The sequence below is a fragment of the Pteropus medius genome, unplaced genomic scaffold (genome assembly GCF_902729225.1).
Source record: "Pteropus medius unplaced genomic scaffold, Ma_sr-lr_union100, whole genome shotgun sequence".
In the NCBI taxonomy this organism is placed as follows: Eukaryota; Metazoa; Chordata; class Mammalia; order Chiroptera; family Pteropodidae; genus Pteropus; species Pteropus medius.
The window spans coordinates 1-22,670 of NW_024342168.1; the positions used below are offsets into that span (position 1 = coordinate 1).

General features: G+C 52.3%; 1 long non-coding RNA gene and 2 pseudogenes across 1 annotated transcript; all 3 read left to right on the plus strand.

Moving 5' to 3' along the window:
* The first annotated feature begins 3,285 nt into the window (after positions 1–3,285).
* Positions 3,286–4,391, plus strand: LOC120599755 (carcinoembryonic antigen-related cell adhesion molecule 6-like; annotated as a pseudogene).
* A 3,331-nt stretch (positions 4,392–7,722) lies between these two features.
* Positions 7,723–9,966, plus strand: LOC120599740 (uncharacterized). The gene is made up of 5 exons (XR_005651973.1): positions 7,723–7,794; positions 8,728–8,780; positions 9,107–9,138; positions 9,486–9,527; positions 9,774–9,966. It is a non-coding gene; the product is annotated as an uncharacterized LOC120599740 (long non-coding RNA).
* A 7,630-nt stretch (positions 9,967–17,596) lies between these two features.
* Positions 17,597–21,724, plus strand: LOC120599745 (carcinoembryonic antigen-related cell adhesion molecule 8-like; annotated as a pseudogene).
* Positions 21,725–22,670: the final 946 nt, after the last annotated feature.

Sequence of the window (22,670 nt, forward strand, 5' to 3'; positions counted from 1 at the left end):
CCCTGCAGACATTCACCACAGGGAGAAGGACCAGTCTGATGGGAGCAGCTCAGTGGAGGGAGACCAGTCTCAGTCCAGCCCCTGGGCCCCTCCCATGACCATGACCCTGAGAAAGACCCTGCAGGACTTGGTCGCGGCCTGGCCTGAGTGGTCCCCTGGATCCACACAGAGCAGCTCAACCCGGGCAGCCCCTCCCCAGACCCCTGTCCCAGGGCTCCTGACTCCAGAGCCCCCCAAGAACCTGTGCCAGGTTGAGTTTGACATCCTGGGCAGGGCCAACTGGGAGCAATGATGTTCTGGGTGATTAAATGACAAGGTCACCTGAGCTGGTCACCAGCCAGGCTCAGCTTCATGAGCCACATCTGGACAGGTACAGAGTCTGATCCTTGACGGGATACTATGTGTGGACATAGATGGACAAAGTTTCCAGGCCATTAACTGACTGCCCTGGGGGACTTAGGAAACTCCAGAGGAGGGTCAGCTTCCCCAGGGAGGGACAGAGGATTAAACAGGCTCCAGGCACCTCCCCAGGAGTCAGCCCAGGGAGCACTCCCTCATGGAGGCAAATAATATGTGGGCAGCTCCTCTATACTAACCTTTAGGTTAAGTATTTAGGGATTTTTGTTAGATTAATTCACAGACAACACAGTAATCCATTTACTCAACTCATTCAGGGTAAACTGAGGCACAGAGATATACAGTCACTGAACCAGGGTCACACAGACCATGAGCAGCAGATCGAGGTCACTTGAGATTGGTCTGCAGACCCGGCCTCATCCTCTCCTCCAACCCAGAGGTGCTGTTATGTATGTGTACACCTGTTAATTTAGATCAGCCACCAAGTCAATGCTTTTCTTCTCAGACATCTCAGCTCAGAGGAAGAGATTCAGGTCTGGGAAGCGAAAGCAAATGGAGGATTATTCTGTGTTTACCCTGAAATCAAATTACCTGAAATCACAATCAGAGTCAGTGCTGGGAACACCCGGGCCATCCCATCAGGTGGCCCATCCACACCTCCCTGCTTAAGACTCAAAATCACTTATTTGTTTCCTGAGGTGCTGGTGTCACTCCCGCTGGATACGAAGGAAAGGACTTTCCTGCTTACTCCCCACTCCACACCTGCAACCAGCTCAGGGCCCAACATGTGACACACACTCAAGTGTTCTGATGAAGGAGGAAGGAATTATGGGGAACGCATGAGTGAAATGAATGAGTGAATGATTCACAATCTCTACAGAGACAAGCACCTCGATGCAGGGTCCTATGAGGTTTTGCTACTCCTGTGCCCTGTTCGTCCAGGGGCTGAGACCCACATTCCATCTCTCTGACCACCTACCCCTAAGCACCCCCAGCAGCCAGTCTCATGGTGACTGTGGGGCTGCTTGGCCATGGGAGGGTTTTCCTGGCTTCACAGGTCCTGCACTGGGGCAGCCGTGGGGTCTCTGAGTCACCTGTAACCCCCACCGCTCACTGCCATGGACAGTTCTGGCTCTCTGCTCCTCCCATGTCCCTCACCTGCCTCCTCCTTCACTCCAGCCACACTGCCCTGCTCTGCTCTGCTCTGCTTCCTCCTCCCGGAAGCCTCCTTGGATTCTCCCACTAACCCCTGTGGACAGGCCCACCTTCCTAGGCAAGAGGAAAGGACGCAGAAGTCAGCCAGAGCAGCAGCCCCGAGCTCCATCATAAGCCACTGTCCCAGGTCACCATGAGAATGAGCTTCCGCTGTGCCCCATCCAGAGCTCCCTCCCTCCTCGATGCCAACAAGAGGAACAGGCCACGTGACAGGGACTGGGACCCCTTGATCTGCTCTCTCCGTGACTCAAACAGGGAGTCGGAGGCAAACGGATGGTCGCAGTCCTCAAAAGCTCTCGGGCTCCCTTCACCCCTGACTTGTGACTCACATCCTCGTCCTGGGGAGGCTCCCGTTCCTCCCAGAGGCTGCCGGGAACGTCCTTAGGTGGGGCCGGTGACCCTGTGCTGTATGACGGATTTACTCACTATTTAACACTCCTGTGTCCTCACGGTGGCCACTTTACCATAGGGTGGGGTCCCCTCAGACAGTGAGATCAGCAGCCAATGTCCATTCACCCAGATGCTGCCCAGGTTAGATGCATTTGATCAAACTCTAGTTCTGTCTCCTGAATTAGAGAAAAAAGTAAGGACCACTAGCCCAAGTAGGGGCTGCTCCCCATTTTCCTGACCGTCCCTAGAAACTGGCGACAGGGACCTGCTTCCTAAATCTACTAACATACACATATCATTTCTCACTCAGTATCGTACCTCCCTTTATACAGCAGACACACCTAGACTTCCCCTCCGATCACACCTGTCCTCTTAACAGGCTCACACTCTCTCTGTCCCCGGGGAGTCACTGCTTTCAAACCCAAGGTGGGATCTTCCTTTGATCACAGTGTGACCCTGGATGGACTGTAGAACCTGGTCTATGACCTTCAGAGCTCTCTAGAGAGAGAGTCCTCCAGAAACTGGTCTTAGCTCTTTGCAGCATTAATAACATTTTCACATTTTCTTGCACAGTTTAACTTCTACTTTAATCTCTGTTTCATAATTGTCATTATGAATGGTTCACGAAGGTGGATACCAACCACACCTTCTTCACACTGGTCACCAATTCTGCATCAGAAAACACAAATGTGCATTTCAGGAAAGATCACCATGGTCCTCACCACCGTCTGCAGTGGGACGGGGGACATTAAGGACCAAGGGCAGAGAGGGTGGTTCTGCTCCAAAGACAGCCAGCCCCAGCCGTCCCCCCACTCTCTTCCCATCATTTCCAGCACTGACTCTGTTCTACCCTTTCTGGGATCACTGTTTCATGTCAGTCACCTGAACAACCTGTCCCACGAGAGACATTGCCATCTGAGTCCTGAGCTGACCTCCAGGCTTGCTCCTGGTCGCCCGGGTGTCATTTCTGCTCAAACCCCCAGTCCCAGGCCAGGCAGTCAGCTGGTCAGTGAAGAACCAGGAGAGGTGAGGGGTGAGTGGGGTCTCTGACCCAGGTCCTGTGTCTTTCCACGAACCAATGCTGCAAATCTACTGACACTGGAGAAAGTCTGTGCCTTCTCCTAGACATACAGCTGGCAGGCATATGTTCTCTGAATGCTCAGACCCTCACGCTTTTGTCATGTGAAATGCAGACCTGCCTTATTTTTTGAAGGACTTGGGCTGGCTGAGAGGTGAGAGATGCCAACTCAGCTCTGATTAAAGATGTCTTGGGAGGAATCAAAGGTCCCACACAGGGCATTGTTCTCTCTGTTATCTGCACAGTGGAGCTACCCACACCCAATGTCACAAGCAACAACTCCGACCCTGTGGAGAACAAGGACCTTGTAGTGTTAACGTGTGAACCAGACTCAGAACACCACCTACCTGTGGTTAGTCAACCGTCAGAGCATAGTGGACAGTGCCCGGCTGGAGCTGTCCAAGGACAACAGGACTCTCACTTTACTCCGTGTCACAAGGAATGACACAGGACCCTATGAGTGTGTCACCTGGAACCCCGGGAGTGCCGGCCGCAGTGACCCATTCTACCTGAACGTCCTCTGTGAGTAACTTCTGTTCCTACCTGACCCAGGCTGCCCGCCCAAATCCACACTGACAGAGGCCAGGCTACATCCATCCCTCTGAAGTCCAAGTACACGGACCCTCACCCCAGACACCCAGGCTGGCCATGACTTCCTGTCCCAGGCAAATCAGGGAGATCCCAGCCTTGAGACTAGGCTAGGAGGGGACAGGCTGCTCCTGTCTCGAGAAGCTCGAGTTCAACCACCTGTCATGGGAAACAGGTTAATGTCTCAGACTCGGGCTCAATGAACACAGGGGGTTATGGTTGGGACATTTTAAAAATAGACTGTGACCCAGCTCAGAGGGGCAGTGTGGCCCTTGTACAGAAAAGGAGCTTCCCCTTCCCTCTGATTACATCACGTTGGCTTTGTTTTGTTCCAGATGGCCCGGAGACCCCCACCATTTCCCCCTCAAACCCCCATTACAGTTCCGGGGCAAACCTCAGCCTCTCTTGCCACACAGACTCTAACCCGCCCGCACAGTACTCTTGGCTCATCAATGGGAGGCCCCAGGAGCCCACACAGGAGCTCTTTATCCCCCACATCACTGTGAATGACAGTGGATCCTATACCTGCCTCGTCCATAACTCTGTCACTGGCCTCAACAGGACCACAGTCACAACTATCACAGTCTCCGGTAAGTGGCTCCCTGGATCATCGGCCCCAGCTCTGGGGTGGAGGTCTGTCTGGTTTTCAGAAAAGAATCTGAAAGAAATTACTTCCCATTTGCTAGTGTCACAAGCAAATTACAAATCTGTCCCTGAACCCTCCCACTATGTGTCTGCAGATCCCTCCTCCCCTTGCTCTTGACTTCTCATGGCAGATGTGGTGGGTCCAGCATGGACTGTGTGGAGATGGTTCTCTCAGCCCCGGAAAGCCCCACGTGGAGGGTCTCTGCAGGTGGGCAAGGAAGAAGGGTCCTCAGGGGCAAGTTCCTTTTGGTTGTTGTTGAATTGCAGATCTTTAGATATTCTGGATGTGAATCTCTTACCACATAAGGTTTGCCAGTGTTTTCTGTTAATATGTGGGAAGTCATCACTCTCTCGCTGTGTCCTCTAGTGCACAGATGTTTTCTCTTTTGCTGCACTCAAATTAACCTCTTTTTTCACTTGTTGACTGTGCTTTTGGAGCCTTATCTAAGAAATCACTGGCAAATCCAACCTCCAGAACTGTTTCTCTGTTTTCTTCTACCACATTTCTAGTGTGACTCATGTTTAGATGTTCCATCCATTTTGAGTTAACTTTTTTACATAGGATAAGATAAGAGTCCACCTTCATTGGTTTGCATGTGCATATCCATGTTCCCATTACTCGGTGTGAGTAGAATTCCCTCCCGCCTTCGAACGGTCTTGGCGACCATGTCGAAATTCATTTAATCACATACTCTGGGTTTCATTTCTGAGTCTTCCATTCTACCCATTGGTCTAAACTGAGGTCCTTATGCCAAACTCATACTCTTTTGATGACTGTAGATTTGTGGTCAGTTTCAAACTTAGGAAGTCTGAGTTCTCCAAGTCTGTTCTTTTTTAAGATTCTTTTGGCTATTTGGGCTCCCTTGAGATTCCATATGAATTTTTGGAAACTTCAAATCCGCAAATATTTTGTTGGAATTTTAACAGGGATTGCATTGAATCTGTGGATCTCTGTGGGTACTATTGTCATCATAAAAATACTAAGTCTTCAGATCCCTGGGCGTGGATCTTTCCATTTGTCTCTGTCTTTTTAATATTCTTTCACTGACCTTTTGTACTTTTCCATGTACCCATCTATTGCTTCATTGATTACGTTTATCTCTAAGCAATTTATTTTTTTTATGTTACTAGAAATGGAATTGTTTTCTTAAGTTCCTTACCAGATAGCTCATTGTGAGTATATAAAAAACAGCTGATTTTGCATGTTGATATTGAATCCTGCAGCTTGGCTGGGTTTGTTTATTCTAACGGTGTTTTTGTGGAGTCTCCGTCGTTTTCTACACAGAACTATATGCATCTGTGACCAGACATGACTGGACTCTTCCTTTCCAATTTGGATGCATTCTGTTTTGTTTTCCTTGCCTCTTCGTTCAGGTGTGGACCTCTGTGCTATGGTGAAGTAGGGTGGATGTGGCATTTGTCTTCTTCCTGATCTTAGAGGAAAAACATTCAGTGTGTCAGCTGAGTATGAGGCTGACTGTGGGCCTTTCACATAGGGTTTTTATCATGTTCCAGTATTCTTTCTGTTCCCGAGTGCCAGTACTTTGTTCAATTGGTAATCATTTTCTAGAGATGTCTTTCACCATGATATTCAATCTACAGACGAGGAAGGAAAAGTCCTCTTCAGAGTGAGAACCCTTTCCCTTGAAACTTTAATCCTAAGTCCCGAAGACTGGGCGAGGCCATTCTCATTCCCCAGTAAATTGCTTAACAAGAAATCAATGGCTTCCCTAGCTTATGTGAAGCTGCCCCGGCCTCAGGGATGGACAGGCTGGTAGGCTTGTCATCCAAAAATGCACAGAAGTTTATAAGAGGAGTGGGTCCTAACCTTTTAAAGTCACAGAAGTTCTAGAAAAGAACACACGAGAGTCCACGAGAAAAAATTTGACAACACGATGAGGTTGCTGGACACATGGGCTAGAAGAGATTCCAGGAGGTGATACTACAGAGAGTCCTGTGGGGCTGGTCAGAGGTCCCCCTGGGGTGATCCAGGGTCAGAGAGGAGGTACAGTCCTCTCCCTACAGATCGTCACCTGAACAAAGACACTCGTCCTTCTGCAGAGGCCAGAGCCATCCTCTAATGTCCTTTACAGAGCTCACCGTGGACGGCAGTGGCTGAGTTCTGTGAGGGGGCAGCATGGTCCCAGGCCCCAGCCCTGTCTCAGTCAGTCACCTCCCCAGTTTCTCCACAAGCCAGTGAAAAAGCCACACTCCTAGCCAGCAGTGCCACTGTCACAGGACATTAGGATGCCTTGGTCCCGACCTGCCTCACAGAAGACACTAAGATTGCCATCCGGTGGTTCCTCAGTGCCCAGTGTCTGCGGCTCAGGGAGGGGACGCAGCTATACTGGGACAACAGCGCACTCACCTCGGCCTGTCAGGAGGGAGGACGCAGGGGGTTGATGCTGTGAGGTCTCCAACCCCTCAGTTCCAGCAAAAGTGAGCCCCATCAGGCTGGATGTGCAGGGTTCGTGACCCTCAACCTCTCCCTATGCCTCCACTTTATATTTCACGGGCAGGGAGTGGGGGAGGATGCCAGCTTTGAGGAGCTCAGAGCCTCCTTCTGAGCCTGTAGGGCAACATGGGTAAGAACCCCAGAAGCAGACTAATCTCATTCTCGTCTTAGTCTGATGTGCACCAGCCACTTGACCTCAGGCAAGACACTCAACACCTGAGCCTCAGTTTCCCTGTCCGTAAACTGGAATAAAGCAGCAGGATCTCAGGGCTGTCCTGAGGATCTTTATCAGGAGGTTAACGAGATTAAAGCCCTTAGGGTCATACACAGGGTCAGGGCCCAGTCGATGCTTTCAAGTAGTGTTACTGTTTTTATGATCGTTGTTATTAGCTGCAAAGTCAGCAGAACTGGGTGAAAATGTTGTTTATCACTTACCAGCTCTGTGACTTCTGGTGATTTATTGAGCACTTCACGTCCCAGATTCTGTTTGTGACATGAACATAAAGTACTTCCCACCCTGCCTGCTCACAGCAGACCACTGAAAACTGTCAGCTAACATGCTTACGACTAATCAGCGTTCAGTTGGCAGGTCGGGGCCTGCCATCTCTAAGACTGTCCACAGTGATGGCAAAGAAGAAACAGAGGGAAGAGGTATTTATTATGTGAGAGGGAAGAGGGGTAAGAGGAAAATGAACAGGAGGCGGGACAGGTACATGTGGGAGAATGTGTAGAGTTAGAGCAAATGCAGGTTCCATGTGAGAAACAGGAAGTGATGCACCACCAGCAGCTGGGGGTCGGAGGACACTGTGATGACAACACTCACAAACCGCACTCATATTGGCTGACAGTTCCTTTGCCCTAACCAGGCCCTCCCCCTGCAAGGCCCTCGTGGTTTCCCCCCAATGGACTTGGGCTTCACCCCTCCCCCTTCCCTTCTCCTTTCAGCAGAGGGAACTGAGGTAATCTACCTATTGGAGACCCCCATTGGCGTTAGGATTGGGGTCCTGGTTGGGCTGCTGCTGCTGGCCTCCCTGGTGTATTTCCTGTTCCTCAGGAACACTAGAAGGTACAACGCATTTCCTCCACCCTAATTCTGTCCTCTCTGCCCCCAAACTGACCCTAGTCCAGGAGGAAGGCCGCCCTGTCCTCGGATCCTGGGCTGGCTCCCCAGCCTCCCCACTTCCACAGCGATGTGCCCCTCTCACTCCACCCAGCTCCTCCCTCAGAGGCTGCTGCCTGGGCGGTTTCCTCAACAACAGCTTCCTCATCTATGAATTAGGCCCAGTCAAGTCACCTCCCCCCTGGTTCCCTCCATAAACCTGCAGTGGTGCCTGCAGGTAGGAAGTGCTCAGTAAACTGACACTTCCTGTTGTTTTCCGAAGTCCCCCCACCCCTGTGAGGAGGACCTGCAGCCTCAGGATCTGGGCGTGGTCCTGGCCATGGTCTCACAGCTGAGAGTGAAAGAACCTTGACAGCCAGTGAAGTCAAATGTGCCCACATGGCAGGTTTGGTAACCATGATTCCTGACCTGTGAGACAGGAGCACCTGGGCCATCCAGGACAGCAGGCCTGGGACATTCTCTATGCGTCCTGTGCAGGCCACTGTCACATTTCAGCTCTGGGGGCCTGGGGCAAGGGTCTGGCCATAGCAGAGGTGCCACATTCATCCACATGCAACATGCACGGGGCTCCCCAGTGCCCTGCTTTCCCTCTGACACCTTGACCCGTCCACTCAGACCCTCGATATGATTCCTTTCCTGGGTCCTCAGTCCCCTCTCTGGCGACTTCCTCCTGGACCCCGTCTGCCTGTGGGTTGTTCCCCTGTGGCTCACATCAGGTGTGGCTCCTTAAGGCCTTTCCTCAGCTCCCCTCCAAAACGGCATTGGTGGGAGTGGAGGTCTCCACATCCTGCTTGGCGAGGAGTCCCTCCTTGTCCCATTCTGACACTAAAGCTGTGACCTTTCCCTGCACCCCTCACAAATAACCCTGACCTTTCCTAGGGCCAGTGGCCAGCCTGACCTCAGAGAGCACCCGCCCCCAGCGTCCAACCCTGGTGAGTGTCTGTCCAGCCTGGGAGCTCCTGGGAGCCCCTGGGCCACAGTGTCCCCTCCTGCCAGTCACCTCCTTAGGCTTCTGGTCGGGGTTCTCATCAATTCCTAAGCACTGGGGTCACCAACTGGGCTGTCGGCCCTGACCTGTAAGCCCGTGTCTTGTGTCACCCCCTCGCCTTCACTGGACCCTAAAATGGCCAGAGGGTCTCTTGCTGGGAGATGCTACTCTTCTCCTGTTGCTCTGGGAGCAAGGGATCCCGACTCTTTCTGGGATGACAGGTCCGAAGTTCCTCATACTCTGTGTGCTAACTCATGTCTCTCCTCACAGGCCATGGTCTTTCTGGCACCTCTGCTTCCCTGGTAAGACCATCCCCTCCCTGTGCTTTTACCCGGGGTCCTGGCTGTGCAGGTTCAGGGCATGGGGACCATCCCACCACAATGCATAGCACAGACCCCTCCCCCAGAGTCTGCCCTGGTTCCCTCCGTTGGTCTGAGGAGAACCCTGGAATCTGTCCAGGAGCAGAGTAGGTACTGGGAGTATCAGCTGGAAGTCTTGGGCTAACAAGAGTCAGTGGGTACAGCATGGAGCAGGATTGGGATGCGGGGTACAGGCATGGAGATGTCTGCTCAGGAGGCAGCGCTGTCACACCTGTGGAGTAATGACCCTTCCTCCCTGTTCCCTGACACCCTCTCTCCCCCTTGTCCAGGCTCCCCTATCTGGCCCCAGGACAGAGGTTCCTATCTACCTGGTGAGTGCTGGTCATGAACATTCTGTATCACAGGTCCATCAGGGCCCAGGATCTGCCCCCAGGCCAATGCGGGCTGTCCTTCCAGGTGCAGGAAACAGCAACACAGCGTAAAAAGGAAATGGGGTGAAGGACAGAGGGGCCTGGGGACAGAAGCCCCCATCACAGTCAGACCCCCATGAGGCTGGGCGACACCGTATGTGTCCTGAGAAGGTTGCAGGGCTCAGGGGCCTCTTCTCTCTCTTACAGGAATTACTAAACCCCGACACAAACATTTACTGCCGGATCCACCCCAAAGCAGGTGTGGCTCCTTAGATCCTCGGACCTGCTCCTCAGAGCCTTGGGGTGGGCCCACCAGACCCTGAGTGGTGCAGGAGCTACAACCTGAGCCAGGAAGCCAGATCTGAGCCCTGAGGATATTTGGGGACCAGGGGCCGAGGTCGGAGACCTTCCTTATTAGTGGAGACCTCAACAGGCCATCCTGAGCCCTGGATGGATCAGGACATAGGCTCCCATCCCCCACAAAATAGGGGCTCTAGAAAAAGTAATCAAGCCTGTGACCCACCCTTGACCACCTGAGTGATCTGGATAAAGAGGATTTCCATAGTTTGCTATGTTTCTGTGACAGGGACTTCTTTTAGCAAAAATTCACCTGAAACACTGGGTCCCTTCTCTCCAGGGTCACACAGTGCATTCGTTATCTCTCAGTTACCCCAGCTCTGTCTCTGTTCCCTGGGAGAGAGGAGGGGATGTGGGTGTGCTGCTGGGGGGAACTATGCTAAAAGGAGAGACAGAGATAACGGGACAGCACTCGGCTGTCCTCACAGCCCTGGCGACAAGGCCATGGACACCTCCCAGGGTTTGCCCCTTTGCACATGTGCACTGGGTCTCAGGAGCCCAGAACAGGGGGAAATCTGATGCCCTCACAGAGATGAGCAAGGATCTTTCCTTGGGGTCTTTGCCCACAGCCATGGACAGGCCACATGTCCTGGGTGGGGCCCCTTCCCAGCCCCAGTGTCCTGTGCCCTTTGGCCCACCTCACCCAGGCCCTAGCGGCCCCGACGTGTGCCTCCGCAATTGAACTTCCCTCTCCCCATATTCAGAATCCAGGGTGTGCTGAGCCCTGCCCATGGGTTTCTGCTCTGTCCCAAAGGCCAGCCCTCAGGAGACCTCTACCTCAGAGGTACACAGAGAGAGGCTGTCAGAGTAACCAAGCTGGGGAGGACCCAGGATTCATGCCCTGAGCATGGCCCTCCCTGGCACTGTCCGTGACCTCACACCCCACTTCCCGTTAGCTTCCTCTTTTCTCCCTGACGTGATCTCCTTGAAACACGCCTCCTCCCCATAAATGAGCATCCTGATTGGAGGCGGAGGGCTCTCCATGGCTCCAACAGGGACAGGACAAGGATCTCCTCCACCCGACCCACAGGCCTCCTCCCACCTGTGCCTCACCCTCAGCCCCCTCCGCACACCTGGGCCAGCAGTGTTCAGTCCTTCCATGACGGACAAATGGGAGCTGTTCTCACACAGCTGCACTCAGATCAGGGTGTCCACATTCGCACAAAGAAGCTGGTCCGGGACTGAGGCCCAGAGCCCACAGTTCACAAGGTTGTTCTGTCATTACCCGAGAGTTGTTTGTCAATGAGTTGAGAGAGAGGTTTAAAAAACCTACAAAGTTTCACATCACGATTTAGCTCTAACTTACTCTTTACCCCAGCGCACACAGGTTGGATTAGACAAGGTGACGTCTCTCTCTACTGCAGCTGTAGAACATTACTGTAAACGGTGGAGTCAGACAACACAAATCTAGACTGTGACATGGCTGGTTCTTTCCGGAGGTTCTAGGGAAGAGTCGTGTCCTTGCCCCTCACACTGTCAGAGGCCTGTGTTACTTCGCTTGGGGCCCCTTCCTCAAGCTTCAAAGCCAGCAGCGTAGCATATTCAAGTCTCTCTGTGTTCTGCCCTCATCTTATCTCTACCTCTGGCCCTGCCTCTCTCTTACCTCCTTCTCTCACTTATAAGGAAATGATACCTATGATTATAATGAGACACCCAGAAAAACCACCATAATCTCCCAATCACACATTAAAAATAATCCTCAATTTAATCTGTAACTTTCCTTTAGCGGTCGACACATTCGCAGGCTCTAAGAATGAGATGTACACGTCTTTGAGGGGCCCTTGTTCTGTCTACCTTACCTGTCAAGGCCGCGTTCATCATCTGTCACCACAGGCTGCTCGTGGGCAGCCTGCACTTGGCCTTCCTGACTGTGGGATCAGTTCCTGCAGCGAGGTCCTATCACCCTCACGCCCCAAGCAGTGCAGGCAGAGGCCATTGCACACTCCCGACAGCCCTCTCCACCTCCTCCTTGTTCGTAATGCTCAGTCATCAAGAATGAAACAAAGCAGACGCAACTCACAGCTCCAGGATTGCCGCTCACAGCGCACTAGCTCTTGGACAGTTGGTGGCCGTCAGCACCATGGACAGCGTCTCTGTGATTCCTATCCAGGTACACAGCAGGGAGGACGACGTGAGAAGAAGCTGCTGGAAAGGCCGCTCATTTTTGTTCTATGCAAGAAAAACTCAACGAGGGGAAAGTTACTCAAGCGATAACCCAGTTCTTCTCCAGTTTATAAATCACGAACCTGTTACTCGTGTCTGCACGTTCGTCGTTGGCACATTTATCACACGCCCCACGTGGCCGGCTGCTGTCCCACAGGGTGACCTCTGGGAGGCCGAGCCTGCTCCAGCCTCTAAGGACCTCTCGCTGGCCCTGGCATCAGACCACTGTCTTGCCTTTGTGCGAATGTGGGCACCCTGATCTGAGTGCACCTGTGTTTCATGGTCACCTTCTGCCCCTCAGTGTCTGACTTTGGAAGCGCACCCATCACACAGCCTGGAGCACCCTGAGCACAACACCCTGCTCCTCAAGCCCCAGCTGAGCCCCCCAGGCCTCAGGGCTGAGCCGAGCCCCAGGGCTACTGCTCTTCCAGCTCCTCTGGGCTGAGCCCAGTCCTGGTGTCGGAGGCCTTTGCCATCCGCCCGTCTTTCCAAGCAGAAGGATCAGTCCTTCCTGGAACAACTGGGGCATGAACAGCAACCTCCCAGGGTAGAACCCAACACCCGAGGGCTGCTCCATCTGCCTGTGACCCTCAGGACAAGCTAACAAACTGGGATCACCACAGTCCCTCTCACCTTTCTCATTCCCATAAACGTCCTCTTCACGGAGGAAATGTTGATCCCACAGACCCAGCCCTGTCCTTCCCAGGGGCTCATGTTCAACCCATCCGGAGCCTGGGCTGGTCACTCACTCCCACCACTCAGCATTCACAGCGTAAAGGTTCCCTGGGGCCCCCATTCATGGAGACAGACGTGCTGACACGTCCCACACCTGAGGAGCCCCCAGGATCCCCAGCGCCCCGCTGTGCACCTTCTGTCTCTGTGCTGGGTCACACCCGTCCTTTCTCGAGGACACAAACAGAGAGCCCGCCACACACGCTGCCCTACGAGAGAATGCACTGAAAAAGACCGTAATGCGCTGATGCCCTGGCCACTAAAACTAGGAGTGAGGCGACGTGGGAAACGGACTGAAAGCTGCGCCCAGCCCCTCCCGTGGCAACGCCCGCTGCTGCAGTGGGCCGGCGAGGCCTTCGGACCTGATGCATTATTCGCACGTGTTTATATTGCAGGAATTTATGACAAACAAGCCTTCTTGTGTGATCTCAAAAATAACAGATGGTACTTTTTAAAGCACCCAGGAGGCATCTGAGGTCCTCTCAGCCTGAGCCAGGCCTCTGTCCAGGCTGCCCTGTGGGTCTCTTCTGAGACCATCCTTGGTGACCTCCCTGGACCCCACTGAGGGACAAAGTTGACTAAGACCCCCAGAGAGGCTGGGCCTTGCTGCAGCTCCCACAGCAGTCGGGGGCAGAGCGAGGTTTGCTCCATCCTATCCTCTTGCCTCAGGATAGAGACACCTAAACTTGAGAAATTAAGATCAAAATTCTAGGAATGCAGGATCAAGTATGACATTACCGCTACCACTGCCTCTCAGCTTTGTTCATCTCTTCTGAAAGCCATCCGTTGTCAGACAGCCCATTAGGTGACATGGCTGGAGGCAGGTCTCACCCCCGGGACTCAACGCCATATGCTCAAGAGGACACAGGGGACCTGGAGTCCTGAAGGGACCGAGCCCTGCACCGACTGCCCTGCAAGGGGAGGTCGCATCCATCTCAGCCCGGGAGTCAGTGGCTGGTGCACTAACCTGAACCCTGGCTGATGCCTGCTCCCCACCTGACAGGTGCGTCTGAGCCCCTGAGACCATGAAGACCTGGTGACAGGGTCTCTGTCCTGATGAAACCGTCTGTGGCTCGCACGGTCTGCACAGGCCATGCCCACTCGCCCTGCAGGAGCCCGCTTGCTCCTCTTCTGCCTCGTCTCGTCCCGCATATGCCGAAGGGAATCCTAATCAAACTGTGGAGGTGGTGACGGTGACGTGTCCGGGAGGCTCATCGATCGGAACGAACGTTTCCCTCTGGCGGGAACGTGCACAAGCCGGGAGACTGACCGCGTGGGGCGGGGGACACGGGAAATCTCTGCACCGTCCTCTCACCTTTGCTCTGAAACTGAAACCTCTGTTAGGAACAGCTGTTCCCGACAGTATTCCTCCGCACTGTCCAGGAGGAGGAATGCATCCCTCAAGACTTCGACTCTCAAAGGGTGACAATAATCCAAAAACGAGTGTAAGGGTCCAATCGGAACATGAAGAGGCCATCGATCCTGAATAATTCTGTTACTTCCACCGTGAACTGCACGTTAGAGACACACAGAAGAGAGACTCGGAGTTTCTGAAATCCCAACATTTCCTGTCCACGAGGGGAAGCACGTCAGGTGGCAGGAGTGACCGACAGATGCTGACAGGTGACCTTGACCTACTACGGGTTGGACAGACAAGAATCAGGCTTAGGCATATGAGTTTGACGTCCTTAGCCCACACTGTTACCACATCACATAGGACGGCCGATTGTACCCAGGGCGGGAGGGGGGGGCGCTGAGGACCCCCTCTGCTCCCCAGCCTCACATATTGCCACCACTTCTGGGACAATGTGCTGTTTCCTCCCCGCAGGAGAAGGGTTTGGTGTGACCCTCTCATCTCCTGAAGCTAATAGAATATTTATTGAATGTTAACTGTGATTGAAGAAAATTCATATTAGAAAAAATACTTCGCACTTTCCAGCTACACTTCCCTCCTGGTCCACCAGGGGGCGGCTGGCCTCCCTCTCGATGATGATTAACTATTTAGAGCCCTGATTTCTCTGAGCGCCTGTCTCTGTTGCCAGTAAATTCCGTGAGTGCAGACCCCACGTGTGTCCTGTGCTCTGTACAGGTTTTAGGGCCCAGTCCGGGGCCGGAACCGTCATGAACACTCAGTAAACATGTATTGACATTTGAGGAAACCACACCATGGAAGCAGGTCTCCTGCCCCTGTGACACGTGGGGTCAGACCATGCTCCTTACAGACACGAGGACCCTGGTGTCAGTGTGGGAGGAGGCCAACGAGAGGACTCGGCTGTCCCAGGGATGGGCCGTTACCCCTGATAGAGTCAGGAGGGGGACAGGGAGCCCCTAATCATGAGAGTTGGACCTCCATTCGCTCCCCGAATACCACAGTCTCCCCGTCTGACCTTGGGAGGGACGTCTCCTCTCCCGGGGAGAAGGGGAGACCCTGGGTGGCAGCCTGTGTCCTTCCTCTTCCCACGGAGACCTGACCTGGCACAATCCCTAGAGCCTTCACCTCAGGTGCACTCACCACTCGGCACCAAGGGGGCCCCCCCCTGATATCAAAGGAAGGCAGGGGGCAACTCCCGGTCCCCAGGTCCATGGGGACACCTCCCAATGGTCCCTGATGGCCTCTCACCAGCCCGTGCTATTCTGGGACAAGGGGAGCTTTCTGTGCAGGATGGGACAGGGGAATACAGGATCTGGGTTGCTTCCATCTCAGAGGCACTGAGGGTCCCACAGGGCCTCCCCTCCCCTAACGGAGAAATCCATGGGGTCCCCTGGCTGAGTCTCCACGTGCAGATGCTCCAGCTCCTGGGCCCTGTGGGGAGGCTTAGAGCAGATGACAGACAGGGACACAGATGACATGGGTGCTCTGGAGTATGATGGGGGAAGCATAGGGCGATGTGTGGACCAGCCACCCAGGCCAGTTACCAATCCTGAAAGACTCAAGACCCCTCAGCAGGTCCTTCCTCTGAAAACTCAGGGACAGAGAGCTCCTCCTAAAACAGCACATCCCCCTGGGGGGACAGTTCTCCTGACACTGGCCCCGTAATCCTCTGGACAACACTCATCTTCTCCCTGGGTTCACACTGACTTGGATGGAGTCAGGTGGCCTGGGACCTGCAGTGACCAGGACCTGGCTGACTGGCTCCTCAGCCTGGACTTCAGAGCCCACCTCTGGCCAGGGCTCAGGGTCAGCTCCCACTCTCCTGGCCTTGGTCAGCATCCCTGGTGCAGCCCTGACACTGGCCACAGGTCTCCTCATGCCCTCCAGGGGAGCACTATTGAGACACACAGACAAGGCACAGGAAATTAACACAGGAACCTGGCTTTGGCAAAGAAGGTGGAGAAAGAGCCTGATTTCCATCCCACAGACCTTTAGGCCCCTCCCACATGTCTGCTCTGTCCTCATGTTCCTTATATGGACCTAGGAGCACCTGCTCTGTCTGGTTCCTTGTGCTGCTCCCCACTTCCTGTCTGTCACCACCTATGGAGAAGGCTGGGTGACCCCAGGAATGTCCCCCAGACAGAGGACAGAGGCAGCCCCGATGGTCAGGGGGCACATGGACAGGCTTTGAGACAGAGCTCTGCCAACAGACACAGAGAGAGGGTCTCTCTAAAGCGGACCCACGAGAACCAGGGAGCCCACAGCCACTCGACCTCCCACCAGCATCCTCTCTTCCCAGAACACACGGGTCACCTCCCCTTCACATCCAGGAACTGTAGCTCCTTCAGAGACACCTGGTTCTGGGTCTCTGTCCCAGGAATCAGAGGCCAGCCTGGTGACACTGGAGATGGAAGGTGGGTCCCCTCATCAGTCACCACCCAGCTTGCCCCTTTCTCACCCTCAGAGTCATCTCTGTGACCTTCTTGCCGGGAGGAAATGCAGCCTTCCCAGAGCATTTGAGAACAGGGGGAGACCCCGGTGCCCAGCTGAGTTTCTGTGTCACAAACAGAAATAATCCTTCAGGTGTGGGGACCTCTTGGATCTCTGTGTGGTGCTGACAAACTCAAGGCCAGGACACAGCACAGGCCAACGGCGAGCTGGATGGGAGGGTCATCCTCTCAGAGGACAGGGGTCCCCATCAGCCTTGTCACAGAAAGTGTGCTCCCAGGCCAGTATGATCAGCCTCCCCTGACAGCTTGTTAGATGTGGACTGTTGAGTCCACTGCACATCTTGAGTCAGAATCTCTTTATTAACAGAATCTGCAGACTCTCCCTGTGCACGGGAGAGGGGATGGCCTGTCACACCCCACATCCTGTGTCTCAGCCTGGCCAGGCACCGGCATTAGTTGGGCAGCTGCTGAAGCAGCATTTAAGGTATCACCTGGGCACGATATCTTTATAAAGTTCCACAGGTGATTTTCATGGACAGCAAAGGTGACATCCTTTGGACAAGAGTTCCGATGTGGCCCCCAGGGCTCCTGCTCTAAAGGTGACAGCAAGGAAAGATGAGGAAGGGCAGCGGGGGGGCTGCTGTGCACCCACTGCAAGCCTCAGTCTTGTGCTCATCCAGACAGTGTGTGTGTCTGTGAGTTGTGTCAATGTGTGTGTGTGTGTGTGTGTGTGTGTGTGTGTGTGTGTAGGGTGAGGAGTCACAGCAGAAGAAGGCAGAAGCCTCAGCAGTTTCAGGAAACAGAAATGTAGACAGAAGCTAAACGGGAAGGAGGGGCAGGAGAGGCAGGTTGTGGCCATAGACCCCTCCCCCGCACACGTGACCAGGGACATGCTCCTGCCTGGGAGGAGGCTCAGGGCAGCAGAAGAGGAACAGCAGATCAGGCGCCTTGAAACAGAGGTGCCTGTGAGCGTTTCTGGAGCCCAACTGTTCTCCCACAGGGACAGACAGAGCAGACAGCAGTCACCATGGAGCCCTCCTCAGCTTCTGCCCCCAGATGGTGTGTCCCCTGGATGGGCATCCTGCTGGCAGGTGAGGGGGGTCAGTTCCCTGGGGGTGGACAGGAGACTGGGAGACAGAGACTGGCTGGGGTCTCCTGGGGAGGATAAGTCTCTGAGAGAGGACAGAGGGCTTCGTTTGGACTTGGGGGAGAGGACAAAGGACAGAGGAGGGTGGGGGAGGGGCCTCAGGAACACGAAAATCTCATAATCTAGAAGTGCTGAGGAGCAGGAAAACCTCACTTAGGGTAAGTTGGACAAGTTATTCATCACCGAGCAGTAATTGCTGAAAACCGATGGTAATGAGAACAATTTATGTCGGGGCGGTACCAGGAAAGCTAAACCAGGGGCTCTAGACATGGTCCTTACCACCAGCTCCAGAAAGGGGCAGAGACACACCAGGAGGTGGAGGGCCCTGGGAACACTCGTTCACCCACAGGTGTTTGCAGCCTGTTGCAGGCACTGGGGGTGCAACGAGATCAGACGAGCCCCTGTTCTCACTGAGCTCCTGTTCCATGGGGAAGAGACACACAAGGAAAGGTCTAGAATATAGTGTCAAGTCTCACATGTCATGAAAGGAAAAGTGCAGGGAAATGTCAGAAAGTGAAGGTGGAGGGACTATAGAAGACATGGTCATGGAAGGCCTCTTCCTAGGACACTCCTAGTACTCAACAGGGGTCTGAGAGCAGTAAGTGGGTGAGCTGGGCAGACACCTGAGGAAGAGTATTTGAAACAGAAAATGCCAAGTTCGGAGGTGCTGAAGTAATGGTGGCCATGCTGCTGACCTTGACCATAGGAGACACACACGCCCTCACAAACACACACACGCACACACGCACTCACGTTCATGCCAAGGCTGAAAGATGAGGAGACCTGCTCATTCACCAGGGTCTCATCTTTCCATCCCAACGCATGGATCCAAATATTGATCAATTGCTCTCTTCCCTCCTAGTCTCACTCTTAACCTCCTGGAACCCGCCCGCCATTGCCCAATCCACTCTTGAATCATTGCCGTCCAATGGTGCTGAAGGGAAGGATGTGCTTCTCCTTGTCCACAATCTGCCTGTGGATATTCCAGGCTATGCCTGGTTCAAAGGGGCAAGTGTGGACAGCAACCGTCTAATTGCATCATATGTAATAGACAGTCAAGAAAGTATCCGGGGGCCTGCACACAGCGGTCGAGAGACAATAAACTCCAATGGATCCCTGCTTTTCCAGAAGGTCACCTTGGAGGACACAGGATACCACACCCTACAGGCCATAAAGAAAAATTTGCAGAATGAAGAAGTAACTGGACAGTTCTGTGTATACGGTAAGTGATTCCTCTCTGACCTCTGGGTGTCCAGTGGTGAGAATTCTACTTCACACACACAAGATTGGCAGCCCTGGACTGTGCCTCCATCGCCCCTGGATTGTGCCTCCATCACCCCTCCATTTCCCTTGCATATGTCTTGTGATATACACACAGGCTTCATTCTTTGTAGGACTCAGGTTGCCGGAGAGGTAAGAGGTGCCAACTCTGATTGAGACGCCTTTGGAGGAATCAAATGTCCCACACAGGGCAATATTCTCTCTCGGTTATCTGCACAGTGGAGCTACCCACATCCAGCGTCGCAAGCAACAACTCCAACTACAAGAGTTTCGATTTGCATTCCCCTAATGATAGTGATGTTGAGCATCTTCTCATGGGCTTATTGACCATTTGTATATCTTCTCTACAGGAATGTCTATACGAGGGCTTGCCAGTTTTTCCATCAGGTTATTTTGTTTTGTTGTTCTTGAGTTAAAAGCGTTTCTTTTACATTCTGGATAGTAACCCCTCACCCGATATGTGATTTGCAAATTATTTTCCCTCATTTCGTAGGTCACCTTCGACTCTGTTCATTGTGTCTTTGGATGAACAGAAGTTTTCATTTGGACAAAATCCAATTTATCTGTTTTTTTCTATCGCCCATGTTCATAGTGTCATATTCAAGAAATCATTGCCAAATCCAATGTCATGAAGCTTCTAAGAGTTTTACAGTTTTAAGTCTTACCTCTAGGATTAGATCATTTGGAGGTAACTTCTGTTCATGGTGTAAGGCAATGGTCCACTTATTCGTTTGCTGGTGGATATTGCTGTTCCTCACCATTTGTTGAACAGACTGTTCTTTCTCCATCGGATGGTCTCGGCAACTTTGTCACAAACATTTGATCACATAATCGAGGCTTTATTTCTGCATATCCATTGTATTTCATGGGCTATAGGTCTCTCTTTATGCCATTGTCACATTATTTTGGTTCCTTTAGCTCTGTGTTAACTTTTGAAATCAGGAAATGTGAGACTCCAAAGTTCATTCCCTTTTTCAAAATTGTTACAATCATTTGGTCTCTTGAGATCCCACATGAATTCTAAGATAGATTTTTCTATTTCTGAAGAAAAAAAAAAAGAAGTCATTGAGATTTTGATAAGGATTGTATGAAATATGTCAGTCATTTGGGGTATAGTGACATCCTTGCAATATTAAGTCTTCCAATATGAACATGGATGTCTTTCCATTAATTTGTTTCTTCTGTAACTTCTTTCAAAAAGTTTGGTAGTTATCGGAGTATGAATCTTACACCTTCGTGGTTAAGTTGATTCTTAAGTGTTTTGTTTTTTCTGATGCTAATGTTAATGGAATTGTTTTCTTAAGTCTATTTTGGAATGTTTACCATTATTGTAAAGAAATGGTACTGATATTGAGTGTTTCCTGCAGCTTCATTAAATTGATTAATTTTAACATTTGTTTGTGTGTGAGTGTAATCTTGAGAATTTTCTACATGTAAGATTAGACCGTCTGCTACAAAAGATTACTTCTCTTCTCCCTTTCCAATTTGCATGCCTTTTATTTCAACTTCTTGCCTAATTGTCCCAGCCAGGATTTCCATACTATGTCGAATAAGTGGTAAAAGCAGCATCCATGTCTTGTTCACGATCTTAGTTAAGGTTCTGTGTTAGTGGTGAGATTTCATGTATAGCCTTCACCATATCGAGTAGTTCTGTTCCCTTCCCACAGGCCCTGTCATTTGTTACAACTGTAACCACCTCTCTCTGGAGATGTCTTTCATGATAAAATTCACTCCACAGGCCAGAAAGTAGAATCCTGTTCAGATTGTGAAATCCTTCCGATGGAACCTCTCTACGTCCAAGGACTTAGAGATGGAGTTGGGCTGTCTTTAGTGCCTAATAAATTATAAAACAGGAGCTAAATGCCTTCCCACCTTCTGTGAAGCTCCCTTGGCCCCAGAGAAGGACAGGGCTGGTAAGCCTGCCTTCCCCAACATACACGGAAGTTCACATGAGGAGCAGAACCTGATCTTTTTTGAAGTCAAAGAGATTTCTAGGAATAGACTGAAAAATAATCACAAGAAAAAATTCCACCTGATGATGAGGATGCTGGACACGAGGGCTGAGAAAGGGTTCCCAGTGGTGATACAGGAGAGGAGAGATGTCCAGGAGGACAGGTCAAGGTCCCCCTGCAGTGGTCTGCAGTCAGAGAGGAGGTACAGCCCCCTTCGTATAGGTTGTCACCTGAACGACACCCATCCTTCTGCAGAGGCCAGGGCCGTCCCCTGGTGACCTTCAAAGAGCTCACTGTGGACTGTGAGCCCCCAGATACCAGACCCACTCTCAGTCAGTCCCCTCTTCTGTTTCTCCACAGAGCCAGTGGGAAAGCCCTCCATCTGAGCCAGCAATGCCACAGTCATGGGACATAAGGACGCCTTGTTTCCGATCAGCCTCCCAGATGACAGTGGGATCACCATCCAGTGGTTCCTCAGTGCCCAGCATCTGTGGCTCAGGGAGAGGATGCAGCTGTCCCAGACAACAGCACCCTCACCTTGGTCCCGTCAGGAGGGGGACCCTGGGGTCATCACTGTGAGGTCTCCAACCCCATCAGTTCCAGGGAAAGTGAGCCCCACAGGCTGGATGTGAACTATGAGTGGTCCCCTTCCTGTTCTCTATGTTATTAAACTCTGAATCAATTTTCTACTTATCTAAAAATGCTGGTTAGGATGCACTTTTTTATACTTTTGTTGTGAATACTCAATGATGGTGGCAAGTCCTTAGAAGTCTTGCAATGAGTCAATAAGTGCTCAGAAATGTGAACTACAGTCATTATTGCTGGTTTGAGGGCACATTTCACCTCTGGTTGCTGTCAGTTGCCCCAGCTCCATCGTGGAGGTGACACCAAGTTCCTCAGAAGACAGACAGTGGTCATGAGGGCTGGGAGCACATGATAAGTTCACAGGAATCCCAGCTCTATCCCTCCTCCAGGGGGACGTCCTGGACGCTGATCTGGACAATGGGAATGGACAAGAGGACACACATGCAGGTGGTAACACCGACACAAAATACACTTGACACAAAGCAATCTACCCATATTGGAGAGCCTGGGTCTCAAGTTGAGACCTTGGGCCAAGGGCCAACCCAGACTAAAGAAACAGTCTCAAGAGAAGTCCACCCACATCTAGCCTACCTGGAGGAACCTCCTGAAGGGTAATGTGTGACTCAGGGTCATGAGTCTTCTATAGGCAGGGGGATCTCCTGGTTGACGCTCAATGATAGAGGAGCATATGCAGGACAAGATCTCTCTCCACATGAGATTCCACGATCGTGCCACAAAGAAGCACACAGAGACACTTGCTCATGTGAAACACAAGCCCAGGATGAATCATGCTAGAGGTGAACCCCCAAATCCTGGGGCATTTCATACCATCCATGCCCTACCAGCCCCCGCAGGCTTTGTCCTCCTGGGCCAGGAATGTCGTAATTCCCAGCCTCCAGGGACTGTCACCCCACTAAGTCACAGGAATTCCTGGACACCCAGATGTCCCTAAAAAGGGGTCCACAGGTTGGCCATGTGGTGTCTGGCCTCGTTCTCCCCTCAACCTCCCTAGGGTCCCAGGGGCTCTTCTTTTGGATCTTCCCTCCCCAGGAGTACTGGGGACTA